Raw genomic sequence first — 18,944 nt, forward strand, 5'->3', positions numbered from 1 at the left:
GAGTTAAAGGGAATATACATCACCTTCATCCTGCCCAAACTTGTGTATGCCTCACCAGTGTGGTCTTCCTCCCTCACCTGCAGTCAACAGCAACAACTGGAAAATGTCCAAAAAAAGGGCCTGCAGAATCATACTTGGCCCTGCCTACACTGACTATGACCACGCCCTCTCTACTCTCTATCTCCCCACGCTGGCTACCAGACACCAAGCGGCCCTCGTCAAGATGGGTAGAGGCCTGCTGCGCCACTCACGGCTCCGACATCTCCTTCTCCCTGACGCGCCCCAGCTAATCCATGCCACACGACACACAAACGTGGTCATGCCACTCAAGGCTCCAAGAACTGACCGTTATCATCATAATGCTATCCCCTTCATGGTGCAAGCCATAAATAGCTAAGTTAAGGTTCTATTATTAAGTCTCCCTCATTTCCCATATGTACATTTTCAGTATGTATGTACTGCAATTACTAATTATTATTATTATTATTGTTATTATTACACAGACAGACAGACAGACAGACAGACAGACAGACAGACAGACACACACACAGACACACAGACACACACACACACACACACACACACACACACACACACACACACACACACACACACACACACACACACACACACACACACACAAAGTCCGCAAGAAATGGACCAGGAGGTGGAGGAAGTGATCAGGTTAGGAAGATACAATGAAGAGGGTAGGAGACCAATGAAAGTGGGAATGAGATCCCAAGTGGCGGTAGAGAAAATTAAGGCTAGGAAAGGGAAGTTAGCCGATGATACTGAACACAAAGATATATGGATAAAAGAGATATGAACCTCGAGGAGAGGAAAAGGAGTAAGTGCTAAGAAATTAAGCTAATAAAAAAATCGAGAAAAGGACGGAGATCGAGAAAAAAAAATTACTGGAGGGTTCCAGATACAAGACTAAAGAAATGGTACCTACGGAGGAAAGACGAGATAGTGGAGGAGGTAAGAAATTAAGAGTGACATACTAATATAGAGGGGTTGTTATCCAGCATGTTGGAGGTTAGGGAGGCGGTGGCGTAGTGGATAAGGTGGTGAGCGTGGGATGGGACAGACGTTCACGTGTAGGTTCGAATCCCACCACATACCGCTTTGAAGCGATGCCATTTGTCGAGTGGTTTAAAGTTACCTACGTGTCACCATGATATCCAAGTTCTAGGTGGTTACACGGAAGATGCGCTTGGGTGGTGATATGGGGCCTAACATGGGTACTACTATAAATAAAATTGTCTGCGCCACTAATTGGCGAAAGCTTAACAGAGTTTCCCATATATACTCTTCAAGTATATGCCTTACAGGCGATAGCGCCATAACGTTAAGAAATAAAATGAGAGAAAAAGCAGGATGTAATGTGCATCGTTGAAATAAAACTAAGAGGGGATCCATGTTAACTTAAAAAGAGGGGGGATATAATAGCTGAAGGAGAGACAGGAAGGATAAAAGGGGAGGAGTGCTAATAATGGTTCGTGATAATGTATGTGTGGAGGATGTGCAATATGGTGAAGACAAAGTGGAAGTAATGGGAGTAACAATCAAAACACAGGAATTAAAGAAGAGAAAATTCATAGTTACACATGTGCCACGTAAGACAAATACATGGGGAACTGAAGAACAAAGATATGCAAAGAGAGGTGATTAAGTGCCTAGATAACATGATATGAAGAGATAGAGAGAAATACTTTTGTTTGGAGACTTAAACTGCAAAAAAGTAAACTGGAAAAAGATGGAAGTAATGGATAATGCTGGACAGTGGAGCGAGGAGTTGACTATGGTTAATACAATGGATCAGTGGGTAAAGGAGTCAACAAGGTACAAGGGTGAAGAAGAACAATCGTTGCTTGACCAAGTGTTCCCAAAGAAACCAGAGTCCCCTCCAATCATATAACACCTTAGTCCATTGGGAAGAAGTGATCATGTGACTGAGATGCAAATACAAGAGGAGGATGGGGATGGGATAAGTTACAGTGAGATCCTTAAGGATCTTTTTTGCTGATATTGAATGGAGAAACATTATGTACGGAAAGACAATACAAGAGAAATATGATATATTCTTACAGAAATATAATGGAGTAAAAAAATATGTACCTTTTTATAGTTAAGAAAAAAAAAACACGCTTGGCAAAATGCTAGATGCATAGAAGCTAAAAGGCAAAAGATAAAGCTTGGAAAACTCATGAAACAGAGAAATGACAATAACAGACGGCAGTAGAGGGATGTGAGAAATGAATATATTGAACGAATATATTAGAGTAAGGAGAGAGGAAGAAATAAACTTTAAGAAAGATATGGTTAATAAAAACAAACCCAAACTTTTCTTTAAGTTTATAAATGGCAAAACGAAGAACAAGGAAACAATAGAAAAAAAATAATTAAAGGAGGGAAGACATACCAAACAGGGAAGGAAATGTGTGATGAATGATAGCTTCAAAATGGTGCTCACTACAGAAGATGATTTCACAGAATCTAATAGGACATTGCATTTGCAAGGATCACAGTGCACAAGGAGGATATTGGAAGATTATGGGATAAGTTGGATGTTGGAAGAACAATGGGGCCAGATGGTATATCAGGCTGGGTGTTAAAAGAATGTAAAGAGCAACTACTGGATCTAATTTGGGAAATAATTACAAGTTCAATAAATGAAGGGAAAGTTCCAATAGAATGGAAAAGAGCCAACGTAATACTGATATTTAAAGGAGGAAAGGAAACTGAACCACTAAACTACAGACCAGTGTCACTTACAAGTGTTTTGGGGAAGTTGTGTGAAATAATTATCAAAGAAAAATGGGTTAATTATCTAGAAGAGGAACAGGTCATATCGAACAGACAATTTGGGTTCAGGACAGGGCGGTCATGTAAAATCAAACTTATCAAGCTTCTACTTGAGTTATTGCAGGACTGGAAAACAGAGACAGATGGGTGGCCACAGTATACTTAAGATATAAAAAAGGCTTTTGATTAAGTCCCTCATGGAAGACTACTTTGGAAACTAAAGAACATAGGAGGACTGCGAGGAAATTTGCTAGAAGAGAAGAGATTATTTGAAGGATAAGAAGATGAAAACTGTGATCAGAGATACATACTCATCTTGGGGTAAAGTAAGAAGCGGAGTGCCACAAGGGTCAGTGTTAGCCCCCATTATGTTTCAGATTTATGTAAACAACATTCACATTGGGATAAACAGTTATTAATTTATTTGTTGATGATGCAAAACTGCTAGAGTTACCAAACCAGAGAGGACTGTCTGCTGTTAAAGGAAGATATAAACAAAATCTACGAGTGGAGTAAGAAGTGTAAATTGGAGTTTAATGCCAAGAAATGTCACATAATGGAACTAGGAAAGAGTAAGAGAAAACCGGTATGAAACTATTTGATATTTGATGGGAGAGGAACAAATAATGAAGAGTAAAGAAGAAAAAGATCTGATCTAGGAGTGGTTATACAGGAAAATCTGAGCCCCGAAAAAAACATAAGCAAGATATTTGGATTATCATATAAAATGTTGACTAATATGAGTGGGATTTTAATACATGGACAAAGATATGATGAAAAAAAAAATCATTACAAGCATGATACGTTCAAAGCTGGAATACGCAGCGGTGGTGTGGTCTCCCGAGCTATAAAAAGGATATAAGAAGATTAGAATGGATACAGAAGATTGCTACAAAGATGGTACCGGAAAAAAAGGACCTAACATATGAAGAACGAACCTTACAAAGTAGAAGAGAATGAGGGGACGAAGTAACAATGTACAAAACAGTCAATGGCATTGAAAAGATAGACAAGGAAGACCTGGTGCTGGTGAAGAAGATAAAACAGTGGTTCTCAAACATTTTCATGAGCGACCCTATTTGGAACATTTCATTCCTTCGCGAAAGAAAATGTACAATTATATAGTTATATACACGAGCCTGCATGGGCCCACTGCCAGTCCAACATACGCGTTTGATACAGGAGTCATTCCTGTCAGAAACACCATTACGTGGGGCCCAGGAGGAGGGAGGTGGGGGAAAGATGAACATACATAACAAAAGTAATTTGTGGTTAAAGAAGAATAATTCAATTTAGTAACCGAAATACGCTGAAACACTGAAAGCTTGATAATGTTCCTGTGTCCCTGCGACCGATCAAAATTGATCTCGCGATCCAACTTTGGGTCGCGACCCATAGCTTGAGAACCACTGTCTGATAGAAGAACAAAAGAGCGTACGGGTTCTGTCGTGCTCCGAGCTGTTGCACGACGTTGCACAAATTGTCTAGCTACTGGCTATAAATAGTCAAAGGTTTTTCTATCTTTAATTAACAAAACTAATATCTATACATAAGGTGTTCGATACGGCGCCGACAAGTAACAATCACAACTCTTTCTGTTGCCTTCTCCACTGCAATTATTACAATTTCTCTTACAAACATCCTTAAGAACTGCATTAATCTCGTAGATATTCTCGCATCAAAACGGATTTCACTTCAAACATCATCCACAATATCTTCATAACGTATTACAACATCTGAACCCGGTGCTTTATTTCTCCGTAAATCTCATACGTAGTACGTACAATATTACCCCTTTTTCCCAGCTACCCGTATATAAGGATGACCTTTACTTGGTACATGAATGCAAGCAACCACATGACGTACCACCAAATATATTACCATACACATATAATTACCAGACTCCGTTCAACAAAATGACAACGTAACACCACCGAAATATAATGACAAATATTGATATCTCCACACAAGTGACTTCCCTCAAATAATCTCTTTCTCTTGGTACCCATACATGGAACCACGTTAACTTCGTACACAATTACACACTAGTAAATATGTTATGTAACTTATTCGTCAGAGCAACACACATGCACATACGTAGGTAGCCGTATACAAATTCCCTTACTCATAGATGAAAACGCAAGTATATAACGACGTCATTATGAACCAAAGTACAACCACATAAACCATAATAAACTAATACCACATAATACCTAAACCTCCTATCATGCTTCTTCCTCCATTCTAATTTACCTCAAAGACTGCATTGCAACTTATAAGCTCCACTTACTGGTTATATATGAAGTACAAAACGCCGCCCTCAGCTATGCAGCCGAGGGTGGCCCGCTTAGAGCCGCGGTTGTCCTCTCTGCTTCCTCTCTCTCTCTCTCTCTCTCTCCTCCAAACCTCTACAATTTCCTTCAGGAACTTATGGGGCGTGTCTTGACCCACACAACACGCCCCTCAGAATGTACCATTCACCAATCAAGTACAAGCTCAAATGAACTCCACGTGTGGTACGAACAACATCCAAGACGACAACACTACCACCGGATGTTTACATGACCTGGGCGACACATCTGCCCGGGCTGCCCTGGGCCAAACGGCCTGGGTCATTAAATGTTTCCTTGACCCTCCTGCCCTCCTACTCTCTTTTATGGCTGGATACGGTTACACACCGCATACTGGCGAACTAGCATACTTCCATATATCTTCATTTCTTGTTTCTTATATTTTCATATTTCACTTATGATGTGCGCATCTGACAAACATCCCCCCTCAGAATGCGCGTCCCGCGCATTCAATGTAGGGAAGGGTGGGTGGGTGGGCAGGGTGTGCATGCCTCCCGTAGGAAGGATGAGGGCTTGGGCGACCGCGCACCTGATAGCGGTACTTTCCCACACCCATGAAGCATGTTAGCACCCGCCAGACCCCTGTCCTCTAGCCAGCATCCAAGTCTCCAGCCAGCTGTGTTATATACGTAGGAATGTAGGGCAATGGGTCCAATACTTTCTGCTAAGAAGGCATATATTAGAAAAATGCGTCTGCACCTCAATATTCACAAAAGGGCTTTGCAGAGAGAATAATTAACCATATATATATATGGTCAGGAGAGCATGATATTGACCAGTAGTGGAAAAGATATGTCAACACACAAAGCAAGGTAATGGAAAAGATATGGCAATGCAGTCGATACTCGTTACTTTGATATGAATATATGTCTATAACTAGGAGGAAAATATATCATTAGGTAGTATAAATACAGCATTAATCATATAAAATCAACTCACAATCTCAAATCATACCTATGTTATTCAGAGGAATTATGACAACATTTATCATAGTATTATGCATATATATGTCCATAACTAGGAGGAGTGTATATCATATCATAGATTGTAAAAGAAATCAGCTCATTATCCCAAATTATATCAATATTATTCAGAGGATATATATCAACATCTTACAAGATACAGAAACAATCAAGGAGAGCATCTGTAGACATCGTTCAGGTGTCGTCAGAATTTCTCAATAGAAGTAAGTTGGAACTCAAGTATGCAATGCAGTCATAATACATCACTATTAAAAGCATATTACATGGTGAAACTTCTAAGTGTATACATAAATATGGAGGAATTACTATCTCATTATCTCAGATAAGGGTGACGTCTCATACAAAATAACAGAAAACACAAGAAAAATTATTACATCCCGTAAGCATGCACAATATCACGATGTCGAAAATGAACTGACGCAATGGATTCAGAAGTACTGATATATAGATTGCATTAATCTTGCAATAAGAAATAGCTGCTCTCAGATCCACGTAATATGTTGATATAAGCACTTGAAACACTGGAAAATCCATCACTTGTGAAAATGTTACCACACCAAGAAATAAATCTGATTCTGAGTTGCCGTGTAAGGAATACGCTGTTATTTCTCACCTTAAGTCACGATATCTATCTTTATATGTAATATACGCACTATACTCGAAAATCAAAATACAAAAAATATATTAGCTTGCTGTTAAAACACTCAACCATTACCGTTCTGTATCATCACCAGCACACAGACAAGAAACACACCATGTATTCCACAGGTTAAACATTAATATTTACTTCATTATTTAGTTTCAACTTGTACTCCTTTCATATCAGTGTTTTCCTAACTACATCATATTATATAATGTCCATCTTAATCTCTTGATAGTCAACATCCATATCGTATTTCTTTAATATATTTTCGTCTTGTTTCACCTTCAAGCCTTACCATATAGCTAACGATAAGATGGGGAGTAATGTCCTTCTATATATTTTTCGCTTGATACCTCATCAATAGCTCTTCTTTCCTCATTATCGTCGTTAACTGATTACCTTTACAATCCTTGCATTAACTTTAAATCTTCCTTTAAAATGTTATATAATCAAGTGAAAGCTACTGAAACCACTGATGATTTCCTACGATATCACGATAGCTCAACTCAGACTTGTAACCAAATGTCCTGTGTTGTGTTAAGTACGACATCTCACATTGTATCTATTTTCAATCCCATAGATATACCCCTTATTTCACATATATCGTCAAAATCACAGATAAAGGCATTCATTAACACTCATTACTATACATTTATCCTAATCTCTATAAAATCTTCCAGATCGCCATATATCCCTCCAAATTATATAGAGACACCTTAACTTCCATGTTAGTCATATATCTTCGTCCTCATCAACAAGAAACCTTCAAATGCCTGCATATTAATCTAATATCAATATCACTGTCGCCAGTTTTCTGCCTTCGGAACATGTATAACCACTTTACCTTTGCATATGTTCACTATATCTTCATCTTATTTTATCAAGTTGCTATCTCAATAATAATATTTTCCCAATACAGTCATGACCTACACAGACGTATATATGCATATGCACCTTTTCCTATATCCTCACCGCAACCTTTTCTAATATACTCAATATCTTCACCGCAAACTTTTCTAATATACTCAATATCTTCACCGCAAACTTTTCTAATATACTCAATATCCTCACCGCAACTTTTCTAATATAATCAATATCCTCACCGCAAACTTTTCTAATATACTCAATATCTTCACCGCAAACTCACCACAAACTTTCTAATATACTCAATATCCTCACCGCAAACTTTTCTAATATACTCAATATCCTCACCGCAAACTTTTCTAATATACTCAATTCTAATATAATCAATATCCTCACCACAACTTTTTCTAATATACTCAATATCCTCACAGCAACTTTTCTAATATACTCAATATCCTCACAGCAAACTTTTCTAATATACTCAATATCCTCACAGCAAACTTTCCTAATATACTCAATATCTTCACCGCAAACTCTTCTAATATACTCAATATCCTCACAGCAAACTTTTCTAATATACTCAATATACTCAATATCCTCACATTTTCTAATATACTCAATATCCTCACAGCAAACTTTTCTAATATACTCAATATCCTCACAGCAACTTTTCTAATATAATGAATATCCTCGTCTCACTATCTCATATTTACCTCATCGTAACCTTTCCAGAATCCACATCCCATGACCATATATTCATATATTTACTTTGGTATTTACTATTTGCCTTCATATCTCATATTTACCTCACATCCTCTCATCTATATTCATAAGTCAGACTACTCTTGATGTATTAATTTTGACTCGAGTACGCACATGTTAAAATCAATCCATGGATAGATATCTTTACTCAACATATTCACTAGTGGGCCCACTAATATCCTTGTGTATCACTCAACACTACCATGCCGGGTACTGTCGAAACGAAGCTTTCAGGGCGTCCCCCACTCTTCTGAATCGGCAATCCCCAGACCGGCATTCACATAATGTATATTAATATTTACTTCTGGCCAGAGAGAAACAACTTGTCACCTAGTTGATCACAACCACTTGTACACGCCTTATGCCCCTAGGTTGGCACGAAGTGTTCAAGTGTTGCTAGGCACAAGAGTCAATGTACACACAAGGAATGATATGTTTGACGCGTCTTTCTTCACATTATAATTCGCAACTTTAATGTCTTAATATCATGTGCTTACTCCGTTTTACCTCACTCTATATCAACCTTCATACTTACACTTGTTTCCTTACTACACATATATATCATATTTACTATCATATTTACTCTGATGTTAACATTATTAGTGTAGTTCCGGGAATGACATCCTTATGGCTCTGCAATATCGATTTTTACGTCTATCTATATAAGATCTTAACCTCATGAATTTTAATTCCTTTTCATATGTCAAGCTGATCTATGATGGTCTTGTTAACAATTATCAATGCAATATTATATGTTTTCCTTCCTGACATATGAATTCTGACTCAGTCCTCATATTATTTACCTTGATATATATTTTCCTCACTCAATATGAATTACCTTATAACAAATATTAAGTTTTTTTTTTTCTAACCTATATATCTATCCCCACTTCGTTTTCTTCCTAGATATATATTTTCCTTGACTCAATCCTCACATTGTTTTCCATGATATGTATGTTCCTCAACTCATTATTAATTACCTCTTAACAAATATCAATATATATTTTCTAATCCAAATATCCATCTTCATCCCTTTCTTCCTAGATATATATTCTCCTCACACCTATTCCCTCACGCAGTATAGATATGTATCTAATTCCTCCCAATATTTTCCTTCCTAAACATTCCTCTCACACAATATTGCAACCCACATATTATATTCTTCATGACATAAATATACCTCATGTTGCCGAATATCAAACCTCACATTCAACGATATTACTGACTCAATGATATTATCATATCAATGTCAATAACATTCGCCAACTTACTGCCCTTCCGTAGCTACTTATATTTGCATATTTGCTAATATGTATAACATCTCGAAAGTACTCTTTTATATTTCAACCTAGTTGTTCTCAATACTTATAACCACATTAGAACACTGTAAATTACTTCTTATACTTGCATTTACTGATGTTATTCATATCGTCTCTATAACAGCCACAATAGTATCATAATGACATTAATTTACTTCTTATTCTTGCTTTTACTGATGTTATTCATATCGGCTCTACCTTTATGAACTGACTAACGCCTTAACCAAGTAGCTACATATACTACAACTCACATATAATTTCTTGTACTTATAACTTCGGGCACTAATATGATGTTATCCAACATGACTTTACAACAACATCGTCTTCTTAAGTGAACAATTGAAGGTTGGCCTTGCTTTACACATGTACTTGAACATTTAACATATATTTTGCTTCTTTTCTCACCTTATCGCTTAAAAACTCCACTACTTTATATTCAATTAACCCACTGAGAGAGAAAAGACATGAGGGAGGCAAGTAACCTTAAGGTGGTGAGAAAAGAAACTGTAAGGTGAACTAGGATCTAGCCAGCAACCTTCAATTGCATGAACTAGCACTGTTACAACAGTGTTACCTACTCAACTCAACTACTACCCAGCACGTGGTAGCATCCTCAACTCGACATATTATATGTATATATTAATTCATCTTTATATCCTGCCATCATTTCATAAAATTGACCCGCAACTCACCGTTTCCTTTTCTCCTTAAATATTTTCATCTACCTTTCATTAACCCAAGAGACTCACAATACACGTATGATCAATATGTAACAACAAAATGTCTTTCTCTGCTCTTGATTCTCTTCAATATTAACACTCTCCAGTTATGTCCTCTATTAACTTTTTACATAGATATCCCATTTTAATACTTACCTCATATATCAGTCATATTTCTTCTTTATTTTCTATACTTCTGATATTGATATTTGCCTCAAACCTTAACCGCAGTGATGTATATCTCAATCATATTTCTACTATGTTTCTATTATTCCCTCATACTATATCTTCTTCCTCATATACTATTCTCACGGAAAAATTCCTTGCATCAACTACACACAATATCCCTCTTTTACTTGACACTCACTTTTTGTTCCATATCCTTCATCAGAACCTTCAATATTCTTTCATCTATAATCCGACGAACTCCCAAACATGATACAATTTACACATTTTTTATTCGTCTCTATCGCTATGGGGCAATTAAAATCGTCTTACACAGTACTTCATATTTTCCTGCTATAAACCACAATATATGCTTACACCCCTTGCTATTGTCCTCTGACAGTCGACACTCGTGTGAAAAAAATTACCCTTATATGTCACGTCTCTTATATATGATAAGTTTCCTTCACATAACGACAACAAATTCGTCTACCTTTGTGAATTTTGCCGCATATCCGTAATATTTATGCCCTTGACACTCAGTTATCGTTACTCCATTGACTACTTTATGATACACATATTATAATGTAGACGAACCTTAAATAATTTATTAAAACTCTTTATATCTCATATTTTGTCGCATTTCTCTCCCGCTAATAAGACTCCTCGTTTACCCCTTGATTTGTAAAGGCTTAGGTGAAACAAGCGACAGGTAACCGTACAACATATTACTCAGATATCGTCCAATCAAAATATAACCTTAAAGCATCCACTTGAAAGAATAACCTCTTACACGCAACATGATCTTTAATGAATATCGAAATTAATTACTAAATAAAATCTACGGATTTTACACAAACCTTATGATCGTCACGGGCGACTCAGCTTCAGACAAAATAGTGATAATGATATGCATTCATATTATAATAACCATGCCACTTCTGATGTTGACAACAGCTACTTCGTGCACTTTCAACCAATTTACTTTAATCTTCCATCAATATGACTGTCCCTTGCGCCAATTCCAAGATTACACTTTGCAACATTTGGCAATATATTTTTTTTTTGCAATGCAACAATTTGTGCAACATTTAGATCCCACCGCTGCCACCATGTCGTGCTCCGAGCTGTTGCACGACGTTGCACAAATTGTCTAGCTACTGGCTATAAATAGTCAAAGGTTTTTTCTATCTTTAATTAACAAAACTAATATCTATACATAAGGTGTTCGATACGGCGCCGACAAGTAACAATCACAACTCTTTCTGTTGCCTTCTCCACTGCAATTATTACAATTTCTCTTACAAACATCCTTAAGAACTGCATTAATCTCGTAGATATTCTCGCATCAAAACGGATTTCACTTCAAACATCATCCACAATATCTTCATAACGTATTACAACATCTGAACCCGGTGCTTTATTTCTCCGTAAATCTCATACGTAGTACGTACAATATTACCCCTTTTTCCCAGCTACCCGTATATAAGGATGACCTTTACTTGGTACATGAATGCAAGCAACCACATGACGTACCACCAAATATATTACCATACACATATAATTACCAGACTCCGTTCAACAAAATGACAACGTAACACCACCGAAATATAATGACAAATATTGATATCTCCACACAAGTGACTTCCCTCAAATAATCTCTTTCTCTTGGTACCCATACATGGAACCACGTTAACTTCGTACACAATTACACACTAGTAAATATGTTATGTAACTTATTCGTCAGAGCAACACACATGCACATACGTAGGTAGCCGTATACAAATTCCCTTACTCATAGATGAAAACGCAAGTATATAACGACGTCATTATGAACCAAAGTACAACCACATAAACCATAATAAACTAATACCACATAATACCTAAACCTCCTATCATGCTTCTTCCTCCATTCTAATTTACCTCAAAGACTGCATTGCAACTTATAAGCTCCACTTACTGGTTATATATGAAGTACAAAACGCCGCCCTCAGCTATGCAGCCGAGGGTGGCCCGCTTAGAGCCGCGGTTGTCCTCTCTGCTTCCTCTCTCTCTCTCTCTCTCTCTCTCAAAAACCTCTACAATTTCCTTCAGGAACTTATGGGGCGTGTCTTGACCCACACAACACGCCCCTCAGAATGTACCATTCACCAATCAAGTACAAGCTCAAATGAACTCCACGTGTGGTACGAACAACATCCAAGACGACAACACTACCACTGGATGTTTACATGACCTGGGCGACACATCTGCCCGGGCTGCCCTGGGCCAAACGGCCTGGGTCATTAAATGTTTCCTTTGACCCTCCTGCCCTCCTACTCTCTTTTATGGCTGGATACGGTTACACACCGCATACTGGCGAACTAGCATACTTCCATATATCTTCATTTCTTGTTTCTTATATTTTCATATTTCACTTATGATGTGCGCATCTGACAACACACACAACACAAAAAAACACACACACACACACACACACACACACACACACACACACACACACACACACACACACACACACACACACACACACACACACACACACACACACACACACACACACACACACAACACACACACACACACACACACACACACACACACACAAAACACAAAACACACACACACAACAAACACAAACACACACACACACAAACACACACACACACACACACACACACACACACACACACACACACACACACACACACACACACACACACACACACACACACACACACACACACACACACACACACACACAAAAAACACACACACACACACACACAAACACACACACGAACAAAACACAAACGACACACACACACACACACACACACACACACACACACACACACACACACACACACACACACACGAACACAAACACAAACACAAACACACATTACACAAACACACAAAACACTCACGAACACACAAAACACTCACGTACACAAAACACTCACGAACACACAAAACAAAACACAAAACACAAACACACACACACACACACACACACACACACAAAACACTCACGAACACAAAAACACACACACACACAAAACACAAAACACACACACACACAAAACACACAAAACACACACACACACACACACACACACACACACACACACACACACACACACACACACACAACACACACAAGACACACACAAAATACTCACGAACACACAAAACACTCACGAACACACAAAACACACACACACATAAAACACACACACACACACACACACACACACACACACACACACACACACACACACACACACACACACAGCGTAGCGTAGTGGTTAGCACGCTCAACTTACAATCGAGAGGGCCCGGTTCGAATCTCGGTAAGCGGCGAGGCAAATGGGCAAGTCTCTTAATGTGTGGCCCCTGTTCACCTGGCAGTAAATAGGTACGGGATGTAACTCAAGGGGTTGTGGCCTCGCTTTCCCGGTGTGTGGAGTGTGTTATGTGGTCTCAGTCCTACCCGGAGATCGGTCTATCAACTCTGAGCTCTCTACGTAATGGGGAAGACTGGCTGGGTGACCAGTAGGCGACCGAGGTGAATCACACAAACAAACACACACACACACACACACACACACACACACACACGGTAGCTCAGTGGTTAGAGCGCTGGCTTCACAAGCCAGAGGACCGGGGTTCGATTCCCCGGCCGGGTGGAGATATTTGGGTGTCTCCTTTCACGTGTAGCCCCTGTTCACCTAGCAGTGAGTAGGTACGGGATTTAAATCGAGGATTTGTGACCTTGTCCCGGTGTGGTGTGTGTGCCTGGTCTCAGGCCTATCCGAAGATCGGAAATAATGAGCTCTGAGCTCGTTCCGTAGGGTAACGTCTGGCTGTCTCGTCAGAGACTGCAGCAGCAGATCAAACAGTGAAGCACACGTAGTGTAGTGGTTAGTACGCTCGACTCACAACCGAGAGGCTCCTGGTTCGAGTCCCGGAAAGCGGCGAGGCAAATGGGCAAGTCTTATAATGTGTGGCCCTTGTTCACCTAGCAGTAGATAGGTACGGGATGTAACTTGAGGGGTTGTTGCTTTCCCGGTGTGTGGTGTGTGTTGCGAGTGGGTGACCAGCAGACGACCGAGGTGAAATTACACACACACACACACACACACACACACACACACACACACACCCTACAATACTTTCACCTCAAATGATCATAAAATCAAAATATCTAAATTATCACTTATTTTCATTTATATAAGCAACACTTTACTGTATTTTAATTATGGCATAATCACAAGCAGAGATCTCCGTGTCTCTTGTGACAATTTTTTTTTAACGAATTAATGCATTAATTTGAATAAAAAACCTTTACTCAGTTTTCTTTCAAGTAATGAGAGATATGGCACGGTCACACGTATTTCCGTGATTTCATCTAAATGAAGTTTATCAATTACCTTTTTTCATTTCACTTTAGTCACTATTAGACCTCCCCTCAGCTGTTTCAATATACCAACTCCATTTATCTCTTTCCCTCTCGCTCATAACAGCCCCACGTAGACCTTGACTGGCACGGAGCCTCCTCTCTCGAATACTACTCACTCTGGTCATTTTTACTTGGATATGTAAAGTAATATGATGACTAATATCACCGGTGTTCTAATCTAACGACATTTGCCTTGGCAAACGCTCGCAAGAATCAGCTGCAATCACCACAAGATGCGTAAACACCTTACAGTTGTCATCTGCACCTCCATGCGGATTATCATTCTTGATTGTTTCTTAGAGTTACACTAAACGAGCGCGCTTGTGCCATGACAGTCACGTGCATGCTATCACTTCCTCGCCTGGCCGCAGCTCCGGGAAAGCACCCATGGCGTTACCAATGCATTGCACCTTGAACTTTAATTCATTCAAATAATTTTCTTTCTTCCTCTACTTACGTTTTCTTAATTGGTCATCATTCAACAATGTTTTCTGTCACACTTCTGCACGTGTGCATAAATTTCGTTCCTTATTTCAAACAACACTGACTGCTTCTGAAAAAATGCACTTACAATATATTTATCACCGTTCAGAATCGCTTTTTTTTTTTATACCATGTGGGCTTTTCACGGGAATTTATGGGCTAAAGGAGATACCTTTTTGGGGTACCTCCTATCTCAAAGCCCACCCGCTAGGAAACCGTTGCCCCGAGTGAGGAAGCCCAGCCTACACTCGGACCGTGGACAGGATTCGAACCCGTGCGCTTGGAGACCCCTCGGACCCCAACGCACGCATGGTTCCACTGTACCACGGCGGTTTTATCTGCCAATCTCACAGACTCCATATAAGAAGCACAAACGGTAGTTCACACACTCATCCTCGTTTCTCCACATTCTGCCTGTTTATTGTTCACTCACTAAGCTCCACGACCTCTGACTCAAATTACGGACAGAGAATCAATATTACTGGTACATTCTTAGATCAGATCACAATATTGTAAGAATATAATTTTAAAACAATATCTAAAACTAGGATCAGGATTATGGCTTACTCAAACACATACAAGTTTTTCTTAGAATTCTTGCACATTTTACCTCTGTTGGATGGATTTGCTTGAAACAAAATAAATGAACAGTACTACAAATTATATGGCTATTTAACGTACTCTTCTCGAGCCATTCATTCTGTCATTTACGGTGTCTATTACAGGCAGTGTCCACATTATCGAGCAGTGACCGCCGCACACACACACTTCCCATGTCCCGTTTGATACACACACTGCCAGTTTGAGTGGCGAGCACAATGACGTCTGAAGCAGGAAAACGACGAGTAGCGCTCTGATTTTTTTTTTGGTTTTCACGCAAATTGCAAGAATTATGTAACAAGGCTATTTTTTTCTCGGCAGTGCTGTTCATGGTGAGACTGCTCTCACATTTCGCCATCCTATTACTGCCTACTAAATTACCTGAACTGCTCCACAAAACCACCTCTCGAGCGTCGTTGAGTAGTAAACTAGACTACAGGCAGACGTTGCTCGGTGAGGGCAAAACATCAACAATTGGCAAGAGATGCACAAGTATTCACGAACCGCTCATTTGCCACTTCCCATGATACGACAAGCACATCTGTGAGTCTTGTGCGCGGAGAAAATCATACGGGACATTGAAACAAGACATTTATATTTATCCTACCAAGTGCGCACTAATGAGTACTACAACATGAAAAGCTTGTTCCTCTCAGTCATCGGAGGTGTGAGCTTAACATGCAGAACGAAAAACTACACTTTATCGAGGTGCCTAGAATTAACATGGAACTCTGTCTCGGCTTCAAAGAGGTGAAAGTACAAACAATACTAAGTCCTGTTCTTCAAGAAAAGTTTAACAGTCAACTGTCCCTCAGTAATTTACTCCCCAAGATAGAGACTACGCACATCCCTCTCCCTCCCGCCTACCTGTTCACCGCTTTCGCTTTATACCATTCAATTTCTTCCCCTAACTAGTCATTATTAACTAAATCCACTTTCATCCTCACTAATGAATACCAATGAGTGCTAGTTAGTGGCGTTAAGTGATGACCTTGAAATGCCAACTATCTCTGCCATGAACCAGTGTGATCAGGTCCATAATCCCTCCCTCTGGAAACAATACCAATGTGAAAAAAAAGTCTATAAGCATGTTGGCTTGAACAACGTACTTTAAGAATATCGAGCCCCGTCATAGTCTTTCATAAGAACAAAAAATAAAAAAGAAAGAATAAAGCTGCAAGAAGCCATCAAGTCTAAACGTGGCAGTCCTTCTGTGAACAAAACTAGCTAAACCCACTTATCATCCTCATCCATAAATTTACCAATTTTTTTAAAGCTTCCTATTGACTCAGCACTAACAACATGATTACCGAGTCCATACCATTCATCAACCGCTCTGTTAGAGAACCAGTTCTTTCTCATTTCTTCCCTGAACCTAAATTTCTTAAGCTTGAAGCCATTACTTCTGGTTCTATCCTGGCTACTGATTCTAAGAACTTTGTCCGTGTCCCCTTTGTTATAACACTTATATATTACACCTAAATACTTCTAGCAGGTCCCCCTCTTAACCTTTCACCTTCTTAACCTTTCACCAGTGTTAACCTCTTCAACGGATCCACACCTGCCGGTCCCTCCTCACACCTATGATAAGTATACGGTATCAACAAAAGTAGTCTTACCTCAGTTTTATGTACGTATACTGTAACATTCTTCAGCATTTCCAGAGTTCAGCAGCCATCGTGGTGAAATGATGGAACTCGGCCCTTAAGTTGCCTGGCACACACTTCATCTGAAGACGAAAACTACAATTATATAAATGCAATATTTTATCAGATAATTGTTTTCCTGTTCAAAAGAATATAATTAATTAACAAGAGGATAGGTTTGAGTTTGAGTTTCCTTGAAGCCTACACCAACCCCGGCACCAATATCGTCTTACTATCGTTAGAAAATGCTAGGAGGCAACGGTTTTGTACAATAGTAAGCTTGATACCTTGCCGATCCCGCGAGGAAGAGATAGGCTATACATGTCTTTCGCCCTCATCCCTTTTACACACACACACACACACACACACACACACACACACACACACACACACACACCGGGGTTCGATTCCCTGGCCGGGTGGAGATATTTGGGTGTGTCTCCTTTCACGTGTAGCCCCTGTTCACCTAGCAGTGAGTAAGTACAGGATGTAAATCGAGAAGTTGTGACCTTGTTGTCCCTATGTGTGGTGTGTGCCTGGTCTCAGGTCTATCCGAAGATCGGAAATAATGAGCTCTGAGCTCGTTCCGTAGGGTAACGTCTGGCTGTCTCGTCAGAGACTGCAGCAGATCAAACAGTGAAACACACACACACACATGCGAGCGTACACACACACACACTAGAAAACAGGACATGCTTTCTCAATTGCACATTAATACTTCATGCAACAAACAATCTTTACAACTCGTATCTTATCTATTTGTTTTTGCAAGTTAGCTCGCGGCATTAGTTTAGAAGCAGGGCAAAAGTACCGAAGTAAGCAATCCATTAATTAGCTAGCTTGTTAGCTTGTGTATTGTTGAGCATACGAGTATTCTCTCTGGCCTTGCTGTGTGTCCTTGGAGAATGAAAAACTAATGGATAATTACTTAACCAATTAAATCCTCTATGTCTTGTCTCTTTAAAGTTCTTACCGCCACGCTAAAACACTTACTATTTTCAGCTACAAATTTGATTGACTGATATTTCTGTCGGAGACGTGAGGTCACCCTGTGTCCAGGCGGCCTGCAGCCAGGGAACTGTTCTACGGAGGGAGGGAGCGTGGGAGGGAGTTCCTGGGATTCACTGCTTCGATTC

The 18,944-nt window shown here is 39.4% G+C and overlaps 1 long non-coding RNA gene across 1 annotated transcript; it reads right to left on the reverse strand.

Moving 5' to 3' along the window:
* Positions 1–23: 23 nt before the first annotated feature.
* On the reverse strand, positions 24–18,878 carry LOC123516939. Its single transcript, XR_006678343.1, has 3 exons — positions 18,802–18,878; positions 17,782–17,891; positions 24–96 (listed from the first exon to the last, which is right to left on the reverse strand). It is a non-coding gene; the product is annotated as an uncharacterized LOC123516939 (long non-coding RNA).
* Positions 18,879–18,944: the final 66 nt, after the last annotated feature.

Source organism: Portunus trituberculatus, chromosome 41 (assembly GCF_017591435.1).
Source record: "Portunus trituberculatus isolate SZX2019 chromosome 41, ASM1759143v1, whole genome shotgun sequence".
Classification (NCBI taxonomy): Eukaryota; Metazoa; Arthropoda; class Malacostraca; order Decapoda; family Portunidae; genus Portunus; species Portunus trituberculatus.